Here is an 8,043-nt window from a genome sequence, read left to right on the forward strand (position 1 = left end):
GCCTGCTCATTATCACCCACACAGATCCCCTCTCAGCCTGTCTAGTGTTCTGTCATACACACAGAACAGGCCTGCTCATTATCACCCACACAGATCCCCTCTCAGCCTGTCTAGTGTTCTGTCATACACACAGAACAGGCCTGCTCATTATCACCCACACAGATCCCCTCTCAGCCTGTCTAGTGTTCTGTCATACACACAGAACAGGCCTGCTCATTATCACCCACACAGATCCCCTCTCAGCCTGTCTAGTGTTCTGTCATACACACAGAACAGGCCTGCTCATTATCACCCACACAGATCCCCTCTCAGCCTGTCTAGTGTTCTGTCATACACACAGAACAGGCCTGCTCATTATCACCCACACAGATCCCCTCTCAGCCTGTCTAGTGTTCTGTCATACACACAGAACAGGCCTGCTCATTATCACCCACACAGATCCCCTCTCAGCCTGTCTAGTGTTCTGTCATACACACAGAACAGGCCTGCTCATTATCACCCACACAGATCCCCTCTCAGCCTGTCTAGTGTTCTGTCATACACACAGAACAGGCCTGCTCATTATCACCCACACAGATCCCCTCTCAGCCTGTCTAGTGTTCTGTCATACACACAGAACAGGCCTGCTCATTATCACCCACACAGATCCCCTCTCAGCCTGTCTAGTGTTCTGTCATACACACAGAACAGGCCTGCTCATTATCACCCACACAGATCCCCTCTCAGCCTGTCTAGTGTTCTGTCATACACACAGAACAGGCCTGCTCATTATCAACCACACAGATCCCCTCTCAGCCTGTCTAGTGTTCTGTCATACACACAGAACAGGCCTGCTCATTATCAACCACACAGATCCCCTCTCAGCCTGTCTAGTGTTCTGTCATACACACAGAACAGGCCTGCTCATTATCACCCACACAGATCCCCTCTCAGCCTGTCTAGTGTTCTGTCATACACACAGAACAGGCCTGCTCATTATCAACCACACAGATCCCCTCTCAGCCTGTCTAGTGTTCTGTCATACACACAGAACAGGCCTGCTCATTATCACCCACACAGATCCCCTCTCAGCCTGTCTAGTGTTCTGTCATACACACAGAACAGGCCTGCTCATTATCACCCACACAGATCCCCTCTCAGCCTGTCTAGTGTTCTGTCATACACACAGAACAGGCCTGCTCATTATCAACCACACAGATCCCCTCTCAGCCTGTCTAGTGTTCTGTCATACACACAGAACAGGCCTGCTCATTATCACCCACACAGATCCCCTCTCAGCCTGTCTAGTGTTCTGTCATACACACAGAACAGGCCTGCTCATTATCACCCACACAGATCCCCTCTCAGCCTGTCTAGTGTTCTGTCATACACACAGAACAGGCCTGCTCATTATCAACCACACAGATCCCCTCTCAGCCTGTCTAGTGTTCTGTCATACACACAGAACAGGCTGCACATGTTAACACTTGACAACACACCTCAACCCCCATTAGTTACTAGAGACTACACCAGTATCAGTGTCTTCTACACTGAGGAACACCTTCCTAATATTGAGTTGCACCCCCACCCCCCTTCCCCCCTCTTTTGCCCTCAGAACAGCCTCAATTCATTAGGGCATGGACTCTACAAGGCGTCGAAAGCGTTCCACAGGGATGCTGGCCCATGTTGACTCCAATGCTTCCCACAGTTGTGTCAAGTTGACTGGATGTCCATTGGGTGGTGGACCATTCTTGATACACAAGGGAATCTGTTGAGCATGAAAAACCCAGCAGCGTTGCAGTTCTTGACACAAACCAGTACAGCTGAAACTTACTACCATACCCCATTCAAAGGCACTTCAATATTTTGTGTTGCCCATTCACCGTCTAAATGGCACACATACACAATCCTTGTCTCAGTTATCTAAAAATCATTCTTTAACCTGTCTCCTCCCCTTCATCTACACTAATTGATGTGGTTTTAAAAATGACATCAATAAGGGATCATAGCTTTCACCTGGATTCACCTGGTCAGTCTGTCATGGAAAGATCAATGCTTTGTATACTCAGAGTATGTTAGCAAATGTCCTTGTGCTCTGCAGTGTTACAGAAAACACTGAACCACTTAACAGATATAAAGAGCTGCTTCACAGAGAAAGGATTACCTTAAAAGCTCAGGCTGCTTGTTAAAGCCACAAACTGGGGATCATTCTAGAACATGCTGGGCGCACTCAAGCTGACATTTTCCTGCTTAACCCAAACAAAATCCACAGAATTCCAAATGAGGAATTCCGTCATGTCGGGCGGTGATTCCAGCCTGTATCTGGGGACATGTGTGATGGATAAAAGAAGAAGAAGGGGATGTTTGAGGAGAGCTAAATTAAGGGCAGCACCACAGGTTCTTGTGCAAATTCCCTGTGGTGCCTGCCTGCGCACACACACACACACACACACACACACACACACACACACACACACACACACACACACACACACACACACACACACACACACACACACACACACACACACACACACACACACACACACACACACACACACACACACACACACACACACAGGGAGAAGGGGTTGGATTAGAGTGGTATAATAGGTCCCAGTGCGCTCCTCTCCTCTCCTCTGCTCTCTTCTCCTCTCCTCTACAAGGCCCACTACACCATTGTCTGTTTATTTATTTATTTAGGAAGGGAGGGAGGGAATAGGGAGGGAAGGAAAAAGCTTTCAACTCAATTTTCCAGGGGATGGAAACGGGGTACATCGGGGGACTTTTGTGTGACACGAATTCAAATGAAATCCTCTCAGGCTGGGAGGAGAGAGTACACAAAGAGAGCTGCTCTCTCTGGTTGGAGGGAGTGAGGGAGAGAGCAAGGGAGACGGATCGAGAGAGAAGGATTGGGAGAGAGATATAGAGCAGTGGCTACGGTGGCGGTCCCTCCTATTGTTGGTCCAGCTAGGATGCAGCACTCTGCACTCATGAGCGGCTGTAATTAGCCACAGACAGACACACAGACAGACACACAGACAGACAGACAGACAGACAGACAGACAGACAGACAGACAGACAGACAGACAGACAGACAGACAGACAGACAGACAGACAGACAGACAGACAGACAGACAGACAGACAGGAGCCTCAGCCTGCCTGGTTCCTATGTTTCCATCACAAACAGAGACCTATAGTCTGAAATCATACCACCGGGATGGACTGGCCACTGTGGCTAATGTCTGTTGTTCTGGTATTTGTGTTTGTGTTCATTTATTTATTTTATTGAATGTGGCGGCCAAGGGGTTTTTGTCCAGACATTGAAACAAGATCTACTAGACAGTGTATGTTATATTATGTGTGTGTTTGTACACATGTTCTACAGTATTGCAGAAGCTACCAAGCCCATACCCTATACAAACAAACAAACAAACACACCCCTGCAAACAGACACACTTCCAAACACTGAGCTCTCAACAGCTACACCCCTGCAAACAGACACACTTCCAAACACTGAGCTCCCAACAGCTACACACATTCAAACAGACACACTTCCAAACACTGAGCTCCCAACAGCTACACACATTCAAACAGACACACTTCCAAACACTGAGCTCCCAACAGCTACACCCCTGCAAACAGACACACTTCCAAACACTGAGCTCCCAACAGCTACACACATTCAAAAAGACACACTTCCAAACACTGAGCTCCCAACAGCTACACACATTCAAACAGACACACTTCCAAACACTGAGCTCCCAACAGCTACACCCCTGCAAACAGACACACTTCCAAACACTGAGCTCCCAACAGCTACACCCCTGCAAACAGACACACTTCCAAACACTGAGCTCCCAACAGCTACACACATTCAAACAGACACACTTCCAAACACTGAGCTCCCAACAGCTACACACATTCAAACAGACACACTTCCAAACACTGAGCTCCCAACAGCTACACATATTCAAACAGATGCTGTGTATTCAGGTGAGAGGATTATGTTCTGTGTGTTGGTTCTGGGTTCTGTAATAACAACACAATGCTTTGAACAGATGCATGTACAAGAAACGAGCAGGGAAAACACACCCACATTCAAACCCTGACCTTCAATCCTGATTGGATACAACTGTACCAAATAAAAAGAACGTCCACAGCATCGTCATGGATTTCTGCTGACATGATGATGACCACTGACCATCTGCCTTTGCTCCACTACTGATTAGCAGTACATTTCTTGGATGTGTGTGCAGTTTGTGAAAGTGTGTGGTTTTTGTGTGTGTTTGCTGTGTGTGTGTGTGTGTGTGTGTGGTATGATCTGTGTATATACAGGTTCTGAACTCTTGCTCAAACTCCAGGGCTTAGGGGCACGGAGGCCCATATCGCCGGGCAGACGTCAGACGTAATTGCATTTCTATCCCCCTGATAACCCCAGCTCTTCCCCCTCCAAAAACACCTCATCTCCCATGGAGGTAGAAGGCCCAAATTCCTGCCAGTGTGCTTACTGGTGATTAATATTACATATTTATATATGCATACCCTTCTGCCTGCAAAGGCTACATCTGTCAGTCAGGCTGCAGGCTATACAAACCCATATCAGAAAAATATGAATCTGCCCTCGGCAGACAAACGTATTTATTTCTCCAACTACCTAAGGAGGCAGCAGGAGAGGGGTGGGTGGAGGGCAGCAGGAGAGGGGTGGGTGGAGGGCAGCAGGAGAGGGGTGGGTGGAGGGCAGCAGGAGAGGGGTGGGTGGAGGGCAGCAGGAGAGGGGTGGGTGAAGGGCAGCAGAAGAGGGGTGGGTGGAGGGCAGCAGGAGAGGGGTGGGTGGAGGGCAGCAGGAGAGGGGTGGGTAGAGGGCAGCAGGAGAGGGGTGGGTGGAGGGCAGCAGCAGAGGGGTGGGTGGAGGGCAGCAGGAGAGGGGTGGGTGGAGGGCAGCAGGAGAGGGGTGGGTGGAGGGCAGCAGCAGAGGGGTGGGTGGAGGGCAGCAGGAGAGGGGTGGGTGGAGGGCAGCAGCAGAAGGGGGTAAAGCACAGTAAATTGGCAGCTCTGCACCTGGCGCTGCGGCAACTTTCAAACTTAAAGGGGAAAGAGTCAAGTTGCAACTTGCACTGTGGAACAGTGGTGGAGTGGGGAAGAGAGGCTGTGGAACAGTGGTGGAGTGGGGACGAGAGACTGTGGAACTATTAGTCTACCTGCTGCCCAAGTCTACTTCTAGTAACTGTCTCCTCACTCCTAGTCTACCTCTAGTAACTCTGTGTTCTCACTCCTAGTCTACCTCTAGTAACTGTGTTCTCACTCCTAGTCTACCTCTAGTAACTCTGTGTTCTCAGTCCTAGTCTACCTCTAGGAACTGTGTTCTCACTCCTAGTATACCTCTAGTAACTGTGTTCTCACTCCTAGTCTACCTCTAGTAACTGTGTTCTCACTCCTAGTCTACCTCTAGTAACTGTGTTCTCACTCCTAGTCTACCTCTAGTAACTGTGTTCTCACTCCTAGTCTACCTCTAGTAACTCTGTGATCTCACTCCAAGTCTACCTCTAGTAACTCTGTGTTCTCACTCCTAGCCTACCTCTAGTAACTCTGTGTTCTCACTGCTAGTCTACCTCTAGTAACTCTGTGTTCTCACTCCTAGTCTACCTCTAGTAACTGTGTTCTCACTCCTAGTCTACCTCTAGTAACTCTGTGTTCTCACTCCTAGTCTACCTCTAGTAACTCTGTGTTCTCACTCCTAGTCTACCTCTAGTAACACTGTGTTCTCACTCCTAGCCTACATCTAGTAACTCTGTGTTCTCACTGCTAGTCTACCTCTAGTAACTCTGTGTTCTCACTGCTAGTCTACCTCTAGTAACTCTGTGTTCTCACTGCTAGTCTACCTCTAGTAACTCTGTGTTCTCACTGCTAGTCTACCTCTAGCAACTCTGTGTTCTCACTCTCACCCATACAGAAGACTCAGCAAACATCCAGCAACACTACAACCTACTGTAGCATAATTACAGAGTGGTGGGTGGAGACAGACACAGAGATGGGAGTAGAGGCAGATTCTGTGTCCCCTTTCCTACAAGCCAGAATATTAGTCACTGGAGTATGACACAAGATGCCTTGCAAGATGAGTGGGGAGCCTTGACTGGGCCATCCAGCAAGCATACTGTGTTTGACGATGTTTCACAAAGGCTGTGCACTCCGGCTCTCTGTCACAATGCTACAGGTTGGTGTCTAAACCTCATACCTCCTCTTTTATATGACTACACTACCATGTGACAGGCATGCACACACAGACATACACAAACACACATTCATAGAGACAAATGAACACAACACAAAAAAAAAACACAAACACACACACACACACACACACACACACTCAGACAGACACACACACACACAAACACACAGACAGACACACAAACACACAAAAAAACACAAACACTCACACACTCACACAAGCATAAACACACACACTGAACTGCACACCTCCTCTCTTAAAGCCACAGGGCATCCATCTGAATTACTCATGTGAGAGATTTATTTGTTATTACATTTCTTTCCTATCAAATGCAGCAAAGGGCTCCCTCTCCCTGCATACATTTCCAGACAGGTCAAGGCTGAGAAATACACAGGGATTACAGCACTGCTGTTCAGACCTGGAGCCATTCCACTCTACCGCACCACCATCCAGCCCCACCACCACCACTACCACCTCCTATTCACACACTGATAGGAAGAAACCCTGCGCACATACTGTTCGTGGAGTGTATTTTAACAGCTAGCTCCGAGCTACGATAGCAGCATTTCATTCAGTGCTTTGGAAGAAGTGCTTTTTCTGCTCTATATATCCAGAGTGCTATTACAATGCCACTAGGTGCCTTTAGACAAGAGAGGCAATATATCTGTCACTTTACACTAAAAATACTAGAGCTATCTGTGGAGTCATATTAGTGTTTTGTATTACTGGCTGTAGACGCTGAAGGCTGCAGTATAATGTAGTGCAGGGTGCAGCGTGGTATGGAGAAAGGGCCTCCATTTGTCTCAGTGGCAGATCTCTGTGTATCTCCGGACAGCTCATTGGGCCAGCTGGCCAGTGGTAACCTCTGCCCCCCATCCAGATGCAGAAATTACCCAATCATATCCCTCTATGGGGTCACAGGTCAGCACAGAGAAACAGTTGCACAAATATGGCCGGTCTGTCTGGCGACCAGCCTCCTCCTCTACTGTCCTACTCCACCCCCCCACCCCCCTCCTCGCTACTCCCCCTATGGATATTCTCCCCACACACTCCCTCGACGTTTGCTTAGCTTACCTGCTGCTCTCCTTAGGGACAGCCTCCCCCCACTGACTTTTACTCTGCCCCCACCTCAGCGACATGCATCACTGTTACAGTTGTTAATATGTATTTCTGTTTGTATTATTATTTGTATTGTTTTAATTTCACTTGGTCCCCACATTTATTCTGACTGTTGCTCTGACTGTCGCTCCCCATATGGTGATTCTCCCCAAACCCCCTCAACAGTCTTTACTCTGACTGCTGCTCCCCCATATGGTGATTCTCCCCCAACCCCCTCAACAGTCTTTACTCTGACTGCTGCTCCCCCATATGGTGATTCCCCCCAACCCCCTCAACAGTCTTTACTCTGACTGCTGCTCCCCCATATGGTGATTCCCCCCAACCCCCTCAACAGTCTTTACTCTGACTGCTGCTCCCCATATGGTGATTCCCCCCCAACCCCCTCAACAGTCTTTACTCTGACTGCTGCTCCCCCATATGGTGATTCCCCCCAACCCCCTCAATAGTCTTTACTCTGACTGCTGCTCCCCCATATGGTGATTTCCCCCCAACCCCCTCAACAGTCATTACTCTGACTGCTGCTCCCCATATGGTGATTCCCCCCCAACCCCCTCAACAGTCTTTACTCTGACTGCTGCTCCCCCATATGGTGATTCCCCCCCAACCCCCCCAACAGTCTTTACTCTGACTGCTGCTCCCCCATATGGTGATTCTCCCCCAACCCCCCCAACAGTCTTTACATTTACTGCTGCTCCCCCATATGGTGATTCCC

The sequence above is a fragment of the Salvelinus namaycush genome, chromosome 23, assembly GCF_016432855.1.
Source record: "Salvelinus namaycush isolate Seneca chromosome 23, SaNama_1.0, whole genome shotgun sequence".
NCBI lineage: Eukaryota > Metazoa > Chordata > Actinopteri > Salmoniformes > Salmonidae > Salvelinus > Salvelinus namaycush.